We start from the raw sequence: 23357 nt of genomic DNA, 5'->3' as shown, positions 1-23357 counted from the left end.
ACATCGAAGGGAAAGTGTACTCATACATATATATGTACACATATGTAGAGGGAGACATAATATATACATATATATACACATATGTATTTTATTGTGAATAATGAAGATATTCAAATATTTCAAAATAAAGAGAACAAGAGGATACTATAAGAAATTGTGACCTGTATAATCTCTTTCTTTCTTTCGCTACTTCTTTTTTTTTTTAAGAAACATACATAATTAGCAATATACCAGTGTATCTAGAAAATACAAAATCAGGGTATGAAAGTTATAGCCACAATCTAGTACAGGAATGCCACCCTTCAATGGAGATGTGATACTGAGTTCAAAGAACAGCAAATAAACCAGTTGGCTGCAACGTGGAGCTCCATTTTTTTTTATCAGAACTGCATAGTGATTGACATAGCTCCTAGTTGGCACCTATCCTCATCACCATGTCATGGTGTGGGTATGGGATTTCTTCATGGCTTAGTGCATAGCCTGTCCTCGAGCACTACGGAGTGCTAGGTACAAACCATGTCCTCAGATATCTTTGTCTCTCTATGTTAACCTGTCACTGTGACTTTTTCTGGATTTCCCCACCAGATTTCAGTCTGGTATATTTTCTAGATTTATTTGGAGGAGTTTATGCTTTACTCCAACCAGTGGGGCTTTTAATGAAAGCTCATTGAATGAATGAGCCTGAGGTCTAGAAAGGCTAAGTGCTTAAAATCAGGGTAAAAAAATTGATTCCTGCCTCCCAAATTTGTGTTCTTTCAATGATACCATACTGCTTTTCTTCCTCTGATTATATTTCATACTATTCAGACCTCTTTATTTTATAAAGAAGTGTTTTGTTTCTTTACTGATAATTCCCTTGATTATTCAGTGGCACTAAGAAGGAAGGCAGTGGGCTGGTAACTCTAGCATAACTAACAATGAATCATTACTTACCTTTTACCATATGTTATTTCAAAAGCAATCCATCAAATGCAGGTAACACAATTAGAGTGTTTCTACATGGGAGGCACATTATCATTTATTTATATTAAGATGTAGCCAGCTGTGTGTGTGTGTGTGTGTGTGTGTGTATACACTGCCCTAGCAGACCACATCTAGATTATTGTGTTTAGTTCTGCTTACCACATTTCCAAATGATTGCCAATAAATTAAAGGATAAGGAAGATAGTGAGAAGAGAACATAAGCATTTAATGATGAGAACACCTAGCATTTACACAGGTCTTTAAGGTTTATAGAGCATTTACAAATATTTTCTAATTTATCTTCACAACATCTCTGGGAGGTAGATACAACTATTAGCCCCATTTTACAGATGAGGGAACTGAGGTTGACAGAGGTCAAATGACTTGCCCAAGGTCACACAGCTAGTAAGTGTGCACCCCTTCTCAGAATAATGCTTTTAAGTGCATAAAATCAAATACCTAATATTGCAAAAGGAAGCCAATCATATTGAAGCACAGTTAATTTTTTTAAAAGCAATTGGGGTTAAGTAACTTGCCCAAGGTTACACGGCCAGTTTTGTGTGTGTGTGTGTGGCTGTTAAGTATCTGAGGCTGGAACCGATCTGGGTCCTCCTGACTCTGGGGCTGGCACTCTTACTTACTGTGCCACTTAGCCACCCCCAGTTAACAAATTTTTAAACAAGTTAACAAACTTCAGGTTAAGGATCCCTGATCTAGTGTACCATATTTTATTTCATAAGGCTAGGCTTCCTTTGATAGATGATTTCTTGGTTTTCCAAATAATTTATTTTCATATTTGAATTTCTCTGACATACTTTATAATATCTTAAACCCAACCCCCATGTTTTTTGGGGGGTTTTTGGTCATTTTCAATATGGAGTTACCTAAGCTATACCTAGGGCAGGTAGGGGGGGCACATTGGATAGAGTAACCATCCTGGAGTCAGGAGGATCTGAGTTCAAATTTGACCTTAGACACCTATTAGCTGTGTGACCCTGGGCAAGTCACTTAACCCTGTTTGCTTCAATTTCCTCATCTATAAAATGAGCTAGATAAGGAAATGGCAAACCACTCCAAGTATCTTTGCCAAGAAAACCCCAAATGGGGTCACAAAGAGTCAGATATGACTAATTAAATAAATAACAGCAGAAGCTATACCTGGTGCTACATTCTGCACCAGGTCAGAATTGTATGATTTTCAACAAAAAGGAAAGGATTAAGAAGAAAAAGATAGAAATAATGTGAAATTTAAAATTGTTCATGAAGATCAAAACAGAACAAAGTAGAATGCACTTCCATGTGCTGAGATAGAGTTGAATTATCAAAAGGAATCATTGGAAAGAATATGGTTAAAACTCTGTTGCCTGAAATAGCTTTGGTTTTGATTTTTGAAACAGCCAATATAAATAGATTCTAACAGTTATGTATGTAAATCATAGCTCCAGAGATCATACAAATGGAATTCAATCTTCTGGACCCCTTTCTAATAATTCTTTAATTCATGCCTTCACCCATGTTTCCCCTAGAAACATCTGAAATTGATTTATCCCTAGGTTTTACTTAGGTATATTCAGTATCCCTGAAAGTGTAATGTTAAGAAGACACAGTCTTTAAAAGTAGGTAAAGAATAAGAAGAAATTAGTATTCTATCCTATTTAGTGAAGAAATAACTGTATTCTGTCTTCAGAGGGGCATTTTTTTCTTACCCTCTTACCCTTGTGTAGCAGCAAGCACCCCAGTGTCCCCAGGGTGGCTGCCAACACAGGTTCTTAGATCTACTTTGCTAAAGGAAAGCAACTCAAAATGGGTTAACAAGCTTACTTTAATCAGTCAAACATATATCGTTTACCTAGTTCAGGGGAAAAAGGTCAGCACCCCGAACTTCAGAGTATACAGACAGAATTATCAAGACAGGGAAACAGATCATGCAGATAGGTTTCCAAACTGTCCAACCATTACATCCATATCAAATCACAGTTACCATCAACATCTGGGTTTTTCAAAGCCGGGGGGCTCTCAACAACGGCTTCCCAGAGTCTCATCTGATCAAATCACAGAACACTTCTCAAAGTGAGCCCCAAAGCAAAGCCTCACATCAGGGATTATATAGCCTTCTCCTGGGTCAGAGAATGTAACCACCCTCTTGACCCACTGCCCAATCACACAGCGTCAAGGTGTGGGCATTTCTGAAAACTAAGCCTCCTGCCACAGGCTCCATGTGACCACATTCAGCCTATTAGGAGGCAGAGTATATTTTGAAATCAAGGAAGGTTCTCAGAGTCTCTTAAGCCTATCAAAGGGCCTAGGGGCAGGGAAGATCTTTAAATTTGCATTTCCATTACACCATGAGATTCAGTTAAAAGAATATACTACCAATAAGTGAAGTTATAAAGAGATAAGCATGTTGTATTGGACCGTGTGCTGGATTTGGATTCAGAAAGACCTGGCTTGTGATTATGGCTTCTGATACTTAAATGACTGTGTAACCCTGGGCAAGTCACTTGTTAGCATTCCCCTACTACCCAGAAAGTACTTTTTCCATATTCTGTGCATGTTATGTTTCTGGTTCATAATAAAGCCCTGAAGGTAGAAACAGGTTTGTTTTTGATCATTGCATCTCCAGCACCAATCATAAGCTTTCTACATAGCTGTTCAGGCATTTTTCAGTCATGTCTGACTCTGTGTCCCTATCTGGGGTTCTTGGTAAAGATACTGGAGTGGTTTACCATTTCCTTCTCCAGCTCATTTTACAGATAAGGAAACTGAGGCAAACAGGGTTAAATGACTTGCCCAGAGTCACAGAGCTAGTAAATGTCTGAGACTGCATTTCAACTCAGGTCTTCTTGACTCCAGACCTGGCACTCTATTCACTGTGCCACCTAGTTGCCCCTTTTGTATATAGTAGGATCTTTTTTTGATTTTTACTTTTTCGCTTTTTGGAGGGCAATTGGGGTTAAGTGACTTGCCCAAAGTCACACAGATAGTTTTTTGCGTGTGTGTTATGTGTCTGCGGCCAGACCTAAACTCAGGTCCTCCTGACTCCAGGGCCAACGTTCTATTCACTGTGCCACCTAGTAGCCCTACTGGATCTTAACAGATGTCTATTAATTTGCACCAAACTAAACCTTTGATCAATTTCAATCTAAATTTTGACCTTTTAAATCCCAATTCACAGGCCCCTTCCTTTGTAACTAGCTCCCTCTTCCTCCTGGTGGTAATGACCCTGATCTTCAAACCTCTCATACAACTTTCATTTCTCTGCTGCATTTACTTTGTAATGTAATTATAATGATATAAGTTGGTGCCTTATTTCTTTCTTATGAGGACAAGGACTGTCTTATCTAAACCCTATTTCTTCTCCCAGTGTCTATCACAGAGCTCTGCACACTTTTGATGCTTTAAAATATTTTCTAAATGTTGTTGACAAAAGTTAGACTGTTGGATATAGTATTTCTATTCAAGTTCTTGTCATGTAGATTATCACCTGCTTAAGAAATAATCTATCTTTGAATCTTCAAGGATGGGGTGAAACCAATGCCATCCATTCTATTTATACACCCATTTCTCATAGTTCTGTTGCTGGACACTGAATGACTTGCATAAGTGATTCTCAATGGAAATTCCTTTCAGGAAATACTGTTTTACTTTTAGTCTTTGCATCCCTAGAATTTTGCACTGTGCCTGGCACATAGTAAATAATAAATACTTATTGGTCACTTCTAGGATGAGATATTTAGTCCTCTGTGTGGCCTGTAAACTCTTCATAGTTTCACCTCTTCCTACCTTTCCGGGCTGTTTAATACCTCCCTCCCCTCCCCACACTCTACAATCTAGCTTTACCAACTTTTTGTTGTTGTTTGTTCAGCCATTCAGCCTTGTCTGACTCTTTGTGACCTCATTTGGGGTTTTCTTGGCAAGGATACTGGAGGGGTTTTGCCATTTCCTTCTCCAACTCATTTTTTTAAACAGATGAAGAACTGAAGCAAAGGGTTAAATGACTTGCCCAGAGTCACACAGTTATTAAATTTCTGAGTCCAATACTTTTAATTTTTTTTAACAGGGTATGCTATCACCCATCTCCATACCTTTTCATTGACTTGCTCCAATGCTCAGAATGCTGCCTTGTCAATTCTATTTTTTCATTTCCTTGACTTGCCTCAAGACTCAGCTTATCCCACCTTTTTTCAGGAGGCCTTTCTTGTATACATAGTTTCTTGGTTTTTTTTGGGGGGGGGGATTTTTTGCCTTTTGGAGGGGGAAAGGCAGGGCAATTGGGGTTAAGTGACTTGCCCAAGGTCACAGAGCTAGTAAGTGTTAAGTGTCTGAGGCTGGATTTGAACTCAGGTCCTCCTGACTCCAGGGCCAGTATTCTATTCACTGTGCCACCTAGCTGCCCCCTCTCTATAGTTTCTTATGCCTTTCAAGTTACCTTTTAATTCCTTTATTGATGTCTTCTATGTACCTAGTTATTCATATGTTGTCTCCCCCATTAGAATTAATTCTGGGAGTGGAGAATTTTTTCTGCCTGTCTTCATATTCCCAATATCAAGTACACTTAATAAATTCTTGGTGACTGAGTGATTATAATTAATAAAGTATGGGCTCTAATAGAAAAGATTCCAATCTCTTCCTGGATTAGGGTTGCCAATGTACTGGGGGACAAATGAAAAGGTTTGGGGGGAAGTCAGTCTGGAAAATGGACAAATTTAGGATCTAATATTGCTTCTGCCAGTATGCTTCCATTTCATAAAGAATTTCAGTCAGGAGCAGATAGGTGGTGCAGTGAATAGAACACTGGCCCTGGAGTCAGGAGGACCTGAGTTCAAATGCAGCCTGACACTTAACACTTACTAGTTGTGACCTGGAGCAAGTTACTTAACCCCAATTGCCCAGTCTTGCCCCCTCCAAAAAGAAAAAAATAAGAATTTCAGTCATGTCTTATCTTGGAAGAAGCTTAGTACTAAAGCAAATGTTTACTTCTGGTGTGACAGAAAAAGGGGCAGCTTAGTATTGTGGACTGAGGGCTAGTCTTTGAGGAAGAAAGACCTGGATTCAGGTCCTGCCTCTGACACAAACTAGCTGTGAGTCAATCTCTTAATTCCCCAGGCAATTCTCTAAAATATGAATCCCAGGTGAGTTGTTGATGAAAGTGATGAAAGTCATTGATAAACTACTAAGATTATCTCTTAGTTTCAAATCCAAGTTGGCTAGAATATCACACAACTTTTACAGTTGTAGTAATTTTTGTCCTTATTAATTTGACAATTTCCTGGAAAGCATTTCATTGAAATAGGCACATAGCTCTTTAAGTAAATGACATTGATTGTCTAATTATTTATAACTCATGAAAAGCTACTGGGATGCTAACCAAAAAACATCCATTTGTTTTTTGAATAATTAATATTTAAAGATCCATTTCTACAATAGTTACCAATCATAAATCTAGACTGAGAAACAGCCTTAAAGGTCATTGAGTCTAACCCCCTCCTTTTATAGATAAAGTTGTTGAAACCCAAGAAAATTAAGTGACTAGCTCAAGATTACAGGTTATTAGAGTTAGGATTTGAATTTAGATCCTTTGACTCAAGAGTCAGTGTGCTTTCCATTGTATCATGATGCCTATGGAGACATATGTGAGTAAAGGGTGAAGACCAGAAGGAATAAAAAAGGGTGAGGGGTGACTTTTAATTCTTCTCCAGTTGTCATATATAAGGACTGATTTTTTAAAAAGCATTTATTAAACACATGCAATGTGGAAGGTTCTGTCCTAAGTGTTGAGGATAGAAACATTTAAAAAGATGGTACCTATCCTCAAGGAGCAGAGAAAGAGCCAGAGGATATGCACACAGCAGGAAGATAATAAAATAGCTTGGATAGAAGGTTAGATAGCTGAATGGGGTATTAAGGTGAAACATGGTCTGGTGCCTAGGGCTAGCTAGTACACATGGTAGACAAATGGGGATATTGTATACTCTGTCACCAATAAACTGGGTTGAGTTTTAGGACAGGAACTCCAAAGAAGAGTGGATGAATTTCTAGAGGAGTGGGATTGTGTAGCACCAATGCAATATTTATAGCACCCATGATCACGATAAAGAAGACCTTCAAATTCCCATTCCCATTACAGATAGTCCAGACAAAGGCCCAAGTATAACTAACAGTCACAGAATCTCACCTTCTCTTTCAGCCAATGTCAGATTTGCCCCAGTCTAGAGCCATGATTTGTTGGAGGCAACTTTTCAATTCAAGTAGTGTTTATTAAGTACCTACTGTGAGGCCAGGTACTATACTAGGCCCTGGGGAATACAAGGACAAAAATAAAATAGTTCCAGGCTCTCAAGGAGCTTACATTCTAATGCAAGGGTACAATTTATACACAGGTAAATTACCACAGAACAATAACAGCCATCATTTACATAACACCTTAAGGTTCACCAAGCACTTTACGTATATTATCTCCTTTAGTTCTTACAATAACTTCAAATTGCAGATGAGAAAACTGAGGCTAAGACAGGTTATGTGACTTACCTAGAGTCACACACCTAGCAAGAGTCTGAGGCAGGTCTTGAATCCATATTCCTGGCTCCCAATTCCAGTACTGTCCACTGTACCACTGGATTCCTCTGTACATACATGGTTACTTTGAAAGGAAGAGAGTGTTAATAATTAGCTCCATGGAGATCCCTTGCCTACAGATTCTAAAGATACAGACTGAGCCCTACTCAGAAAAATCTCCATTTTTCAGGGAATAAACCAATATGGCCCAGCTTCTCAGACCCAAAGCTGAAAAAAAAACAGCTCCCAAGAAGCCACAATGACCTACATCCATGATTAAAGGTGGCTAGCAAGTATCCCCAGGCTCTAGGGAGGGAGTTTTCAGGTTCTCACAGTCTGACAATCAGACCAACAATATAAGAGAAGGCAATGCAGAAGAAATTACTTTTTCTCTACAATTGTTTGCCATACAACTTGAAAGATTTATCTATCTGAGAGTCAAGATGATGGAGTAGAAACAGGACTTCCACACAGCTCCCACTCCCACCTCCATTTCATGTGAAAAATGACTCTAAACAAACTCTGGAGCTACAGAACCCACAAAATGACAGAGAGAAGTTAACTTCCTGCTGAAGACAGCCTGGCAGGCTGGCAGGAAGGGGCCAGCACAGCACTCTAGGAGCTGAGCCCAGCCTTGCATGAGCTGGAGGTTTTAGCTTCAGGGTAGCCACAACCAGCCACCAGCGGGAGGGATTTCAGATCACCAGTAGCTGTGGTGCTTTCCAGAATTATCAACACATAGATGTTAAGGACAAACTGAGAGGTCAGTGCAGTGTGGACTCTGGGAACCAGAAGTTTGGGAGTGTGGCCGGCCTTTACCCCCTGGAGGGAGAAGTGGCTGAGGTAAAGCGACTGTGCAGCTGCTACCATGTGGCTGTTCAGAGCTCCCAGCCTGCAGATTATAGGGGAACCAAGCATCCAGTCTGAGGGGTAATAGCTCTTGCTTTAACCTGCTTGGATCTGGATTGCGGTCTAGAGTGGAGGTCCTGGGGTGCATCACCAGTTTGCCAGAGTGTATGGAGGCTTCAGAGAGGGCACCCAACTAATAGTTCCAGCAGCTTCAAAAACCCTAGTTATTGGGACAAAGCTCCCCTTTCTGGTAGCACAGTTCTACTGTGGCAAAAAGCTCAAAAGTCAAGTAATTGAGTGGCAACATGAGGAAGCAAAGCAAGCAGAGCAATCTGACATTAGACTCCTATTTTGGGGACAAAAAAGATCAAAACATGGAACAGAAGGAAGACAGCAAAGTCAGAACTCCTGCACCAAAGGCTTCCAAGAAAAATATGAGCTGGTTACAGGCCATAGAGGAGCTTAAAAATGATTTTGAAAACCAAATAAGAGAAGTGGAGGAAAAATTGGTAAGACAAATGCAAGAAAATTATGAAATGAGAGTAAACAACTTGACTGAAGTAAATAACACCTTAAAAATAGACTAATTAAAATTGCAAAAGAGGCTCAATAAGCCAATGAGGAGAAGAATGCCTTAAAAAGCTGAATTTGCTATATGGAAAAAAGAATCTCAAAAGCTCACTGAAGAGAATCGTTCCTTCAGAATTAGATTGGAGCAAATGGAAGTGTAAGGGTTATGGGATTTAAAGATCTCCCATGCCCCATGGACGTGCTGACATAGCAGAGCAAGAGAAAGCGGTCCTACGGTTTTCTGAGCCGAGCTAGCGGTCCTGCGGTTTTCTGAGCCGAGCTAGCGGTCCTGCGGTTTGCTGAGCCGAGCTAGCGGTCCTGCGGTTGGCTGACGTAGCAGGAAGGGGCGGAGCAAGAGAAAGCGGAAAGCGAGAGAAAAAAAAAAGCCGAGCTAACGGTCCTGCGGTTGGCGGTTGGCAACGGTTGCGGTTGCGGTTGCCACAGCAGCAGAGGCAGCGGCAGCGCGAAGCCCTTTTTTTTTTTTTTTTGAGTTAGGACTCCTGCTGAGCACTGCCAGGGGCCGGAGCTGCTGGGAGCGCGCTAGGTGGTTGCTGTGAGTGGGGAGAGGAGGACCTTTGCCTGAGGTAGCCTGTTCTGTTTTAAAGGCTTGAGAATGTGGGTGCTTTCTACTTTATCTACCTGTACCAATGTCATAACTACTCTGATGGCTTTCACTTTCTGGTTTTGGGACTCAGTCTTTTGGTATCTTAATAAATTTTCTAGTTTATTTCCCCAAATGGCAAACCTGATGTATTTTGTGATGGATAATTATATCAGCATATTTGTAATCTCTATAGGCATTGTGAATATGGCATTGCTGATACAGGAAGCTAGTGACTTTATGAAAAATCAAGATACTATTAAACAGATCGAAACATATGAAAAAAATAGGAGGCAATGTGAAATATCTCATTGAAAAAAACACTGACCTGGAAAATAGATCCAGGAGAGATAATTTAAAAATTATTGGATTACCTGAAAGCCATGATCAAAAAAAGAACCTAGAAATCATCCTTCAAGAAATTCTCAAGGAAAATTGCCCTGATGTTTTAGAACCACAGGGCAAAATAGAGGTTGAAAGAATCCACTGATCACCTCCTGAAAAATATCCCCAAAAGAAAACTCCTAGGAATAATATAGCCAGGTTCCAGAGTTTCTAGATGAAGGAGAAAATATTACAAGCAGCAAGGAATAAACAATCTGAATATTGTAGAAATACAATCAGGATAACACAGAATCTGGCAACTTTTACACTGAGGGATTGAAGGACTTGGAATATGATATTCCAGAGGTCAAAGGAGCTGGGATTAAAACCAAGAATCACCTGCCCAGCAAAACTGAGTATCATGTTTCAGGGGAAGATATGGTCTTTCAATGGAATAGAGGACTTTCAAGCATTCTTGATGGAAAAAACAGAGTTGAATAGAAAATTTGACACTCAAATACAAGAAGCAAGAGAAGCATGTGAAGGTAAACAGGAAAAAGAAAGCATAGGGACTTACAAATTTGAACTATTTACATTCCTACATGGAAAAATGATAATTGTAACTTATGAAACTTTTCTCAGTATGAGAATAGTTGAAGGGAATAGAAATGTATATATGTGTGCATGTATATATATATGTATATATATTTGTATACATACATATATATGTCTATATAGGAGGGTATATGGGCATATGAATACATATGTGAATGTATGTATATATATATATGTACATGTATACATAGTCAGAGGGCACAGGACCAATTTAATAGGAAGGGATGATACTTAAAAAGTGAAATTAAGAGGTGAGAGAGAAATATAATGAGAGGAGATGGGGAGAGAGAGAATGGGGTAAATTATCTCATATAGAAGAGGCAAGGGAAAACTGTTACAAAGGAGGGGAAGTACAGGAATGCAAAAGGGAATAAGTCAACCTTACTCTCACTGAATTTGCCTTAGGGAGGGAATGACATACACACTAAATAAGGTATCTCACCCTACGGGAGAGTAGGGGGAAGGGGACGAGAAAGGGGATGATGGAAGAGAGGGCAGGCTGGGGGGAGGGAAGTTGGAAGTTCCCACTTTTGAAAAGGGACAGGGTCAAAGTAGAGAATAGAACAAGTTGGGGGTGGAATGGGATGGAGGGAAATATAGTTAGTCTTTCACAATATGTCCACTATGGAAATGTTTTGCATAGCTACCTATGTACAACCTATATTGAATTGCTTATCTTTCCAGTAAGGGTGGGTGATGAGTGAGGAAGGGAATGAATCTGGAATTCAAAGTTTTAAAATCAAATGTTTAAAATATATATATATAACAATTATTATTATTATTTTACATGTAACTGGGAAATAAGATAAAGAAGCACTGGGGCATAGAGATCTACCATGCCCTACTGGAAAGTCAGAGGGGAGATGGGGGAATATATAGGAAAGAGAAGATTGGGGAAGGGGATATTCAGTGGGATTGCTATTTTGGGGTGGTGGGTAAGGGAAAAATGTGGAGAAAGTTTGTAACTCAAAATCTTGTGGAAATGAATGATGTAAACTAAAATTAAAAGAGAGGGGAAAAAAGATAAAGAATTTATATGTAATGTTTACTGTTCCTTTCCCAAAATTATCTTGAACAAATCAGTGAAATGGAGGGGGGGGAATTGGAGGGTGCTAGATATACAATAAGCTTTTATGGTTTCTTTAAAAATAGAAGTCCAACTGAAGTGCATATAAAACATTGCAGAAAGGGTGTAAGATTTGTTACTGTTGCTTTTTGCAAGGAGTTTCTGGCCTATTTATAAGGCATACATTAATATTTTGAAAATGTTAACAAAAGAAGATTATCTACCTACCCACATATATACATATGTGTGTACATACACATATGTGCACATATACATATGTGTGACCATGTACTCATATCTAATCAGTATTTATTTGGATCCTTGTTACCTTCAATATTTCAAGGAATTATAATTTTGTTAACATGCATATAACACTGCTCCCCCAAATGATGTTTGAGAATTGATAAGGCCAACCTATCTCACTAAACTTACTTAAATAGGTTGGTTGTTGAACAGTAGACATAGAATGCCATGAGACCTATATAGGAAGCCTTTCTATCTCGATAGGACCTGCCCCATCTTCCAAAACACAAGCATAGGGTCTGGAACTAAAAGGTCTTCCCTACCACAATAGGACTTTAGTGAGGTTCCGGTCTCTTACCTTTAAAAATATCATGGAATAATACCCTTTTTTCACCAATAAGAAACCCTTCACTCTGTTAAACTGTGTCAACAACATCACAGACCACCAGGCAGGAAAAAGTTTTAGTATATTTGGTGGCTACACATCCCTTTCCAGTTATTTTCCTGAGGCCTTTAATTTCCACAGTGGGAAATGGGGGTCACTGAGGTAAGTTAGTTATAGCTACTAAAAAAATGCTGTTTGCACGCTTAAGACATAGTCTTCAAAATCTTACTGTAATTAGGTGATTAGAAAGCTGGGCTAATTGACTGGAACTAGGCTTGAAGTTCAGTTCTGTTCCTGATTACTTAGCATTTTTTGTCTGTCCCATTCCAGGATGGGTGATTTTACTATGTAAGCAGCCTTCTAAGGAGGGAAAGGCATAGGATTGTCTCATAGTGCCTGGATTTAGCCTGAATATATGTTTCTTTTTCACATGTGCCCTCCATTTCTTCTAAATTTTACCTAGATTTTCCCAAGAAAGTGGTCACAGCCTCCATATAGAATAAGGCACTCTTTGCATGGCCTTGTTTCACTCTCCTTTTCATTTTAACTTTTTCCCCATCAATTGTTCAAATGGCAGAGGAGAGGATAGATAATGGTCATGTGGGTTTCTCCAGTCCTCACTTATTTTAGCACCTTAACTAGCATCTCTATCTACATGGTTTCAGAGAAAAAAATCAAAGGTCTTTGGTTTGGTTTTTTTTTCCTGATCAAAGCTTGTTCCTCCATGCCACCACCCTCTGGGATATTGTATGAGTTCTCTAAAGTTCTCCAAACAGCTCTCTGTGGGCTGGATCCTAGTGGCTCTCTGCCTGCTTTGTGTATCCCACAAGCACTCTGCTGTTCTCACCAGCTTTTCCAATAGAATTTCTACAAAAGCCTTATAATCAGCATTGCCAGTGACCAACTCCAGTTTTCAATATATTCCTTCTCTCCTCTTGTACCTGCCATCTTTTTGTCCACCATTTATTCTTGTGTGCTAGTCTAGTAACCTTTAACCTGTGTTTCCTTCAAAATAGTTCATCAAAAGTTTGTTCAGGTCACCCTGAAAACCTTGGCAACAGGAAGTCCCTCAGTCCCATGAGTTGTTTTCTCTTTGACAACATGCTCTTGCTTCACAAAGTGGTGATATCTTCTGTTGAATCACATATTTATTTATCCATTTATGAGGATCTGGTGTGAGCCCATGTTGTTTCCCCTCTTTTTGTGCCTTCTCTGATCCCTGAAATTATTCTAAGAAGACTTCCTCCATCATACACTATTTCTCCATTTTCATCAGTCCAATGTTAATTTTTTTTTAGCTCACCACGAACAAGAGACATTTGGACCTGGTAAATGTTCAGGATATGGAGACAAAAATGAAAAATAATGACTGTCTTAAAGGAACACACATTCTATCAAAAGGATACTACATGTTTACTGTTAAGTAAATACATGATAATTTGAGGATGAGGAGTATATTGACAACCAGGGAAATGAGAAAACACTTCCATTGGAAGTAGAATTTGAGATAATCATTGATGGAACCTACATATTCTAAGAGGTCAAGAGGAAGACTATGCCAGCTACAAGGGACAGCTTAGTCAAGGCACCAAGGCTGGGTTGAATTACCTAGTTCAAGAAGTAGCATTCACTACAGTTTGACTGGAGCATGGAGTTTTAAGAGATAGAAGGTGAATTAAACCTGGAAAATGATACTGGAGCCAAATTGTGAAGCCCCATAAAAACCAGACTGAAGAGTTTATTCCATGTTATTCCATGGGCAATAGGAAGTCACTGAAGATTATTTAGGAGGGGGCTATCAGGATAATTAAATATATGCTTTTGGAAGATAATTTGAGATGAAAGACTGGAAGCAAAGAGATAAAAGAAGTGACTTGGTATTATAGCAATCCAAGTGAGAGGACAGCCTGACTGAGAATGATGAGTGGGGAGGAGAGGATGAGAGAAAACTGGTGAAGAAGGATAAAGAGAGAAGAGGTCAGGAAAATAATAGTGAAGATGGGTGAAGAGAGTGGAGGAAAGAAAAAAAGAATAAAAAAGAGAATAAGAAGAAGAGAAGAAAGAGGAAGAAGAGAAGTTGGAAAGGGGGTGATCTTTTGGAAGAAATAGATCAGATAGGGAAAGAAGGAAAGAGAAAGAAATGGAAATGAGGAAGCACAGCAGCAAAGTCTTTGAATCAAATTTCTATAATTACTTCCCTCCTGAAGATGTTGAATGGTTCCTCAGCTCAGGGAATGGTCCAGAAACAGGGTGTTTGATTTAATGAGTTTGGACCACAGATTCCTCTACCTCCTTTAAAGACTCACAGTAGAAAAACAGAAGGAAGAAACTTTCATAAATGTGGGTTCAGACCCATCCCTTGCCACATACTTTTTATGAGGGTCTTTCTTTTTCACTCCCCCACCTCATCTCTTGCCTGTAGACCACAGTCTGCCGAGGACATAATGGACCCGAGGTCTATTTGACAATAACCGTAGGTACTATCTAGGGAATGGGTTGCTTTGGTAAGGAGTGAGTTCCCCATTACTGGAGGTCTTCAAGCAGAAGGTTGCTGACCATTTGTTTGTGTACTAAAGCATCTTATGCTCAGTTAAAGTTTAGATCAAATGGTCTCCAAGCATCTTAGAGTCTATAAATCCCTGACTAGGACTCAGATTTAGGTCTTTTGAACCCTCATCCAATGTGGCAAAGCATGCTATTTGTAATATTAGTGGGAAAGTTATGGAAAAGACCCAAACCTCCTGACATTTGCCTTATTTCACATTACTTCCACTCAACAGTCTCTCACATCATATTTCATTGAAAAAAAATGAGACCTTCTGTCTGGAGCTCTCTCTTGACACCTGGTCTATACTTCCCATCACTCTAACATCAATCACTCTCCATGCCAATTCACTGCCTTTTTCCAGTCTTGAATGACTCTCTCCTTGCCAACACCAACGTTTTCATTTGTGCCCTTGAACCAATCCCTTCTTATGTCCTCCAGTATCTTGCCTCTGTGATCATCCTCTCTCTCCCTGCTTTTCAATCTCACCTAATCACTGGCTCCTTTTTTCCCTATCTCCAAACACACCCAAACAGCAATAACTCTCCACTTTAATTATATTCCTTGACTTTACTTTCTTGACTCTTACTTCTCAATCTCTATTGCCTTAGAGACAAAACCCAACTCCTTTGCTTGGTATTTATATCCTGTTATAAGCTGACTACAAGCTATCATTCCAGGGTGATTATTTATTGCTACCCCCATATACTCTGTTTCAGCCAAATTGACTGTTAGAGCATGATTGCACTGACATAAGATAATTGAAACCTGCAGTACCCCATTGTCACATAGGATTTGAAACTTTGATCCCCAAGTTGACATGCAACTACACATGAAAGTAGAGTGTATTATAGGAGCCACAGGTGGTAAAAATGGAGTTCAGTTAATAGCAAACGCAACTTAAGAAAGTTTTGAAAAATACATGCTTAATTGCTACCAAAAAAAGTGCTGTGAAAAACAGAACTAAATTTGGACCGCAATTGCTTATTGGCAAAATATTATAACAGATGTTGGAGGAGAGATTAATTGAAGGAGTAGGCACAAACAGTCCTCACAGATTCTATGCTTAATGGGACTTAATTATCAATAAAATATAAAATGAAAAGGTATAGTATGTTTTATCCTCCAGTCACAATCCTAAAAGAGCTTTTGCGATATTTCTCATTACCTGAGCGTAGGCCTTTGTTCACTTATTCATTTCTTTTTATAGAGCTATCCTTTGGGGGGTGAAAAGAAAAGTAGATTCATTGGACTGGGGGGGGGGAGAAATGAACATACTTGCCTCTGAAAATACTTGCTCACTAATGTTATTTAATTAACTCTTCCTTATAAAATTCTATGAAATTGTAATCTGTTTTTTTTTTTAGAGTAAAAATCAGCATTTGGCTTGAGTATGTGTTAATAATACTCTATACCTACTGCCAAGGGAGGGGGGCATTTGAAGATTTTCCATTTCTGTGTGCAAAAATTTGTTTTGACCAAATTGTTAATCACTGCACCTATAGAGACTTGCCAAATTGTCCTGCTTTACCAGATGTCTCCCATATATCATTTCACCTTCTTCTCAAGGTATTCCAGGGCTCTGTGAACTGTGCCATATGTCATTAGAATTGAAGCTCCTTAAGGACAAGGTCTATTTCATTTTAGTTTTTTCTCTCCTCTGTGCCTGGCAAAACACGCAGCATGTGGTAGACATTTAATCAATGTTTGGTGAATTGTATATATGAGCATGTTTAACCTGTAGAAGAAAAGACTTGGGAAAGTTATAATGGTTGCCTACAAATATTTCAGAAGCTGTCACGTTGAAGATGAATTATTCTTGGTGGCCTGAGATTTTCTAGTGGAAACAGAAAGGAATAATTAAGTGGAACTTTCAGAGAGGCAGCTTTTTTACTTGATATGAAGAATTTTAGCAATCATATCTGTCCAGAAATGGAATAACTCATGAAAGAATATAATTCTCATTTTTATAGTGCTTTAAGGTTAATAAAACACTCCTCTCAATAAATGCAGTGGAGAGTGCAGATATGTTTACTCAGGGCAGATAAGGGGCACGATGGAAAAGAACACTCGTCCAGGAATCAGGAAGACCTGAGTTTGCAACCAGCTTCAGATACCTACTAGCTGTGTGACCATGGGTAAATCACTTAATCCTGCTTGCCTCAGTTTCCTCATCTGTAAAATGACCTGGAGAAGGAAATGGCAAACCTCTTTCAGTATCTTTGTCAAGAAAACCCCAAATGGGGTCACAAAGAGTTGGGCATGACTGAAGTGATTAACAACAACAAAATTTCACTCTTATTTTACATATAGGGAAATAGGGCTCAGCACACAAAGATAAGCTGGCAAAGCACATGGTGCTATAACACATAGGAGCTAGGATTCAGATGCTAGGATTCAGGTTTGAGTCTCTGTCCAATTCTCTTCCCATTATAGCACAGGAAGCTCTCTTAATCCTCAATCCTCTCTAAATCCCCTTAATAAAAGGATTTGTTCTGTGAAGTTTGAATTCAGTCAAAGGGTTGCACTTGAGGACCTAGAGGGCCACACATAGCCTCAAGATCATAAAATTGAGTCAATAGCCATTCTTCACGTGCTTGTCTCATGCGGATAGTTAGGTCATACTTTTTATTTTAGTGACCTCAGATCTTTAGGAGATATTGTGGTGTTCCAGAAACTGATCCAACCTGTATAATACCATTGACAAAATTAGAACATCTGGAAGGCCTCACCATCCATAAGGTCTTCTTCATCTTGAAATCTGTGGTAAATCTAATCCTTGACAACGATGAACATTTTTGGTGGGCATGGATTGACTTTTTTTTAAATCACTCTTCTCATCAGAAGATAATCAAACAAGGTTACCTTTGTTACATCACTAAAGAAATCCTGAATAATTGAGATGTATGTATGGGAGTCAGCTTGGTGAAAGACAGAATTTAAGGCATATTTTGCTTTTTGGTGAAATTTTTTAATGAAAACACATTGTATTATTCAAATACTGTAAATCACACTGTATTCTTTAAATATTTTAGTAAATCATGTGAGGATAAAAATATTTAATAACATTTAGTAACACTTTCTTGTTCCTTTCTAATACATTAATTAATAATGCTTTTAACACATTTGTAGATGATTCTCATAAAAATGTTTTACAAATGGGAATGTAGGCACATAAGTTAGTACCTGTTGCTATTCTCTTGTTTGGTTCTTTTCAGTACTACTAAAGTCAGATTTCACCCCCCCCCCCCCTATGCCTTTGGTCTCCTTTGATCCATCAACATTCTCACAATTATATTGCAAACTGCACAAATTTTTCTGTGCAAATTTGATGTCATTGGACTGTTTCTCCCATCTTTTCCCCCTCTTTAATGCCATTCTAAATCCTATATAAACATATCTTGGGATTGTGATGTTAGACTTCAAATGTTCTGGATCTACTCTTCCTCAGGATGAAATAATTTCTATGATAAAAATCTGGGCAGATCACTTTCATTTTTCTTCAGTTTGTTTTCCTGCTATTTCTTTCCACAAATAATTTCAGAATGACTTTATTTTATAAAGTAAAGCAAAGTGCCTAGCCCATAGTAGGTACTTAAAAATTTTTACTGATTGATTGTTGGGTGTCTTACCAAGCTTTCTAGAAATTTCTATTTATTTATTTATTTTGCTTTTTGTGGAGGGGGGAAGGCAGGGCAATTGGGGTGTTAAGTGTCTGAAGTCGGATTTGAACTTAGGTCCTCCTGACTCCAGGGCCAGTGCTCTATTCACTGTGCCACCTAGCCACCCCTCTAGAAATTTTTAAATCTTTTTTTAAACATCTTACTGCTTTTTTGTTATTTTTTTCTATTATTGGGGTGATTAAAGGAGTCTTGCATTTTCCCAAAAGTTATCAAACCCTTTTTTCTTCTCTTATTTAGTTTTGTATCAATTTTGTACCAATTTTTTTATACCTAAGATACGTATACCTAAGGTATGTATACTAATTAATGAGCTCTGTGGATTGTCTATTATCTTTTTTCTATTATCCTTTTCCATAGGATGTTACAAATAAGTTTATATTTTTTAATTGGAATTGCCCTTCTCTCTGCTTGTAAGGCTAGTGCTAACTGACTAAAAAGCTTTTTAGCCTTTTTTTGGACTCCATGTTATGGTAATTGTTTTATGTGGATTACAGGTGCAGAATATTGCATGTTTTTTCAGATGAAAAAAACTATTACTAGTTTTACTTTTGCAACAGACCTCACAGAATAGGGAAGTAATATGGAATTCTTTTTAATGTAAAAACAAAATATGTCCATAAAACCTTCAAAAGACTTATGGAAGTTAAATTTTTGTATGAAACTATTAGGATAAAGGAGAAAAAGCTATCCGGGCATGATACTTTTATACAAGATTATATGATTATATAAATAAAATGATTCACTTTCAGCACTTCCTAGGATGTACTTAATTTGCAATTCAAATCTATTTTCTATTCAAATTGTTTTGTCATTATCATTTTTACAGAATTTCTTTACCCAGCTTATATATGTTTTATGATATGTATATTTTGTAGTGTTTTATTTAGATATCATTTTTTATCCTATGCCACTATTTTGTCCTAAATTTTGGATCATCCTAAAAAAAAATTCATTCAAGACAAAAACATCCTTTCTGGATCCCCCCAAGTGCTGGTACCTTATCCCAAAATTATCTTACATATTTTGCATGTGTATATAGATATAGGTATAATTTTTTTTTCATTAGTCATGTCTGACTTTTCATGACCTTATTTTGGGATTTTCTTGGCAAGATACTGCAATGGTTTGTCATTTCCCTCTCCAACTCATTTTACAGATAAGGAAAAGGAGGCAAATAGGGTTAAGTGACTTGCCCAGGGTAAAACAGCTAGTGTCCAAGCCTCCATATTTAAACTCAGGCTCATTCTCTCTCTCTCTCTTTCTCTCCACACACACACACACACACACACACATTTACTGTCTCCTTCAACTAAATTTTAGGTTGTTCCAGGGCTAGGTCTGTTTCGCTCTTGTCTTTGTAATTCCTACAATTAACATAGCAAATGACACATAGTAAGAAAGAGAAGGGAAGGGAATAAATATCGATATGGCACCTACTATGTGCCAAGCCCTGTGCTGAAACCTTTTTTACAAATATCTCACTTAATCCTCTAACAGCCATGAGAGGTAGGTGCTAGTATTATCCCCGTTTTACAATGGAGAAAACCGAGGCAGACAGTGGTTAAATAACTTTCCAGGGTCACACAGCTAGTAAGTGTCTGCCATATTTGAACTCAGGATGAAAAGCAAAATCCTCATCCTGGCATTAAAAACACTCACAATCTGCCGCCTACCTACCTTTTCAGTCTTATTTCATATCATGTCCCTTCCTGCACTCTTCAGTGCAAGCAGACAGGCCCACTGTTGTCTCCTGTTCACAACATTCCATCTGCCATCCCTGTATCTTTGGAGATGCTGCTTCCTCCCCATGCTACTTTTGCCTCTTCTGTTCTTCAAAGTACCATTCATGTGTCATCTTTGATACTAAACCTTTTCTAATCTCTCCATGACTTAGTTCTTTCTTACTCCTGAAATTACTTAATATTGCTCTTTGTATATCTTTGGGTTGTTGTTGTTGAAGAGGATGCCGTGACTTTGAGGAGAGTTAGATTTAAATGAGGCAAGGCTGGGCAAGGTCACCAGCCTCGCTCTCTCCTCCAGATCCATCTGGGTCCAGTGGCAAGAAATAGATCAGGACGAATGGAGATGGCCCCCATACGTTATATATTTACTTACTGTATCCACATTCTCTCCGATAAAATGTAAACTTCTAGAGGGCAGAGAACATGTTCTTTTGGATTTTGCATCCCCAACATCTAGCACAGTACCCTGAACTGTAGCAGGTGCTTCACACAGGTTTTGTTGGAATTGAATTGTATTTTTATCTTGCTTTTCATCTTGGACATCAACTCATGAGTAGCTTTTCATGTTCCGCCCATTCTAGTCCTAAGCTCATTTTCTTTGGCCAAGGAAATAGAGTCAAAACAAGAGTTGGGCATCTTTGCCTTATATTACCTGTTATCATCATATCATCCACCTTCGTTCTATTGCTATCCCTTCTTTGACCCTGCTCTTTTCTCTAATACGACTAAAAATAACCAAGCAACCATTTTTTGTTGTCACCTTAGCTTTCTTCCCCATTTTTCACACATTTGGAGCATTAGCATTCCCAATATTATGCTTATAAGACTTGGCCTTAGTTTTCTTTTTTCTTTTTGGAGGGGGGAAGGCAGGGCAATTGGGGTTAAGTGACTTGTCCAATGGCACACAGCTAGTAAGTGTTAAGTGTCTGAGGCCTGATTTGAACTCAGGTCCTCCTGACTCCAGGGCTGGTGCTCTCTTCACTGTGCCACCTAGTGGCCCCTTGGCCTTAGTTTTCTATTCATCCCATTATGTATAGTTCTAATTTAGTGCATTTCTTCTTAAAAATCTCAATTGATCATATTTGTGCATCTACCTGGCAGACACATTGTGAGAAAAGAAGTTTGTTCTCTGGGAAGTACACTATAAATTTCCTTTATCATTATTATTGACTGCAGGTTGAAAGTGATAATTATTGAATTCCAGTAGGACTGAGTGTTGTCACTTGGACATCTGGCTTCATGATTTAATTAGTGTACAGAGGGTTTGAGTAGCCAGTGGGTTTCAAAGTTCTTTCGTCGCTACAACAAATTGGATACTCATCACAAAGGGTGTTATCCTGTAGAAGAATTTATGGGGAATGGATAAGCAGAGGAATGCATTCACTTTCCATTATTGACAGCCCAAGGATATATAGAGCAATTCATTAGTTGGCAAGAAGAGACCAGCTGAATAATGAGTAATACATATATCGTGTTGCATAAATTATCTCAATTGATCCAGCATCATTGTCTGGTAGGTAGTTTAGGCATTATTATCCCTATTTTTTAGATAGGGAAATTGAAATTTAGGGAGGTTGTGACTTCTCATAGTCTCATAGCTGACAAATGTCAGGTGGCATTTGAATCTAGGTCTCTCGACTTCAAGTCCAGTAAACCGATTACATGTATTTTACCATCCATTTCCAAAAATTTCCATTTTGCAAATGAAGAAACTGAAGCTCAGAAAGTTTCAGTTATTTAATTATGGTTAGATAGTACAGGCAGTTCTGCTATAACCTGATGCTTGTATTTCCCAAATTGCCAATAAAAATAAGAGTTTTGGGGGGAAATGGGTTTGGAAGCTCAATGTTTAAAAACTTTCTCAGTGACACACACATGAAAGAAAGGAAACTAATAATAATTGTAACAGAGGTTTTTACATGTTAAATGGTTAATAATTACAATAAACTACAATTTGAGGCCTAGGCTGCTGTTCAGCCTGTGCCTTGGGCTGTACAAGCAAGCTGGGCAGGAGGCACCTTTACAAGCATGACTGAGGCCATAACAGAAGGGAACATGGGTGTAGATGGTGTGGACTAGTCCTTCTCTGCTCACAGATCCTATTGAACCAAAAGATATATAATAAATATGGGACCTTACCTTGAAAAAGACCACCAGAAGGTCACTTATAGAAGAGGGTGGGAGGTTTGCCACTTGTGACTTATTTTGAAGTGGTGCAGTCTTCTGAGTTCTCTTATGTTTCTTGAGGATGAAATTACACAGAAGCAAACTTGAAATTCTGGTTATACCCAAAATCTTTCCTAACTTATCAGTCTTGTTAGAACAAATTCAAGTTTTCAAAACAGGTTATACAGAACTGACTGTAAATGTTGAGCAAGATTTGAACCCAAGATTGTCCTGACTCTACACAGCAACACACTTTCTATTATATTGCATAACCTCTTGGGAAGTAAATGGCCAAAGGAACCAAGACAAATGACCAAATATGGTGAAGACTTGTGATTTCACTGGTATAGAGATTCCCTGGTGAAGAAAGTCCTACTAAAATAGGATGGCACCATTTCTTCCAATTGTCTTTGGGTTGACTGGAGAGCACTGAGAGATTAAGTGATTTTCCTAGGGTCACACAGCCAGAATATATCAGAGGTTTCTGAGGTCAGATATCTATCTACTATGCAATACCATTTCTCTATAAATGGACAAATGTGGTGAAAATAGCATCAGTCTCAAGGTTAGGAGGAAGCTCAAAGGCCATCTAGCCTCAACAAGATTTCCTCCTACAACATGCCTCAAAAATAGACATCTAGCCTTTGCTTGAAGACTTCTAGTGAAAGGAACCCCATTGGTTCCACTATAATCTAATAATAACAACATAACATATTGAAGAAATACTATCAGTAGTTAACATCAACAAATCACAGCTTCCCAGTTTCTGTAAGTTGGCAGAGGCCTTGGAGGTCACCCAAGGCAACTGTACTCAAAGAAAGATGAGTCATTATTTCTTGATGAGGTGCCCTAACCCATTTGCACTTTATCAGTTTAATGTACTTTATTCAGGAATGTGTTTTATGATGTACTGAATATAGAAGAGTTGGGACATATCCTTTGTTTTATAAATTTATTCCTTTCCCCCCCCAATCAACAAAAATCTATTTCCTCTCCTTTCCACTACACTCCCCCTGGAAAAAGAAGAAAAGAAAATCCCTGTGAAAATAT

The 23357-nt window shown here is 38.4% G+C and overlaps 1 long non-coding RNA gene across 1 annotated transcript in view; it reads right to left on the bottom strand.

Annotated features, from left to right (window-relative positions):
• The window catches only part of LOC138166977 (uncharacterized), a 90216-nt gene extending 67809 nt beyond the window's left edge, over positions 1–22407 (bottom strand). Inside the window, exons 1-2 of the long non-coding RNA XR_011169790.1 lie at positions 22281–22407; positions 7492–7603 (exon numbers count right to left, since the gene is read on the bottom strand). This is a non-coding gene — a long non-coding RNA (uncharacterized lncRNA). The remainder of the gene's footprint in view (positions 1–7491; positions 7604–22280) is intronic.
• Positions 22408–23357: the final 950 nt, after the last annotated feature.

Source organism: Petaurus breviceps, unplaced genomic scaffold (genome assembly GCF_028583685.1).
Source record: "Petaurus breviceps papuanus isolate PSGF00001 unplaced genomic scaffold, PetGlider_PUasm1.0 227, whole genome shotgun sequence".
NCBI classification, from domain to species: Eukaryota; Metazoa; Chordata; class Mammalia; order Diprotodontia; family Petauridae; genus Petaurus; species Petaurus breviceps.
This window is presented reverse-complemented; position numbering and strand designations above follow the sequence as displayed.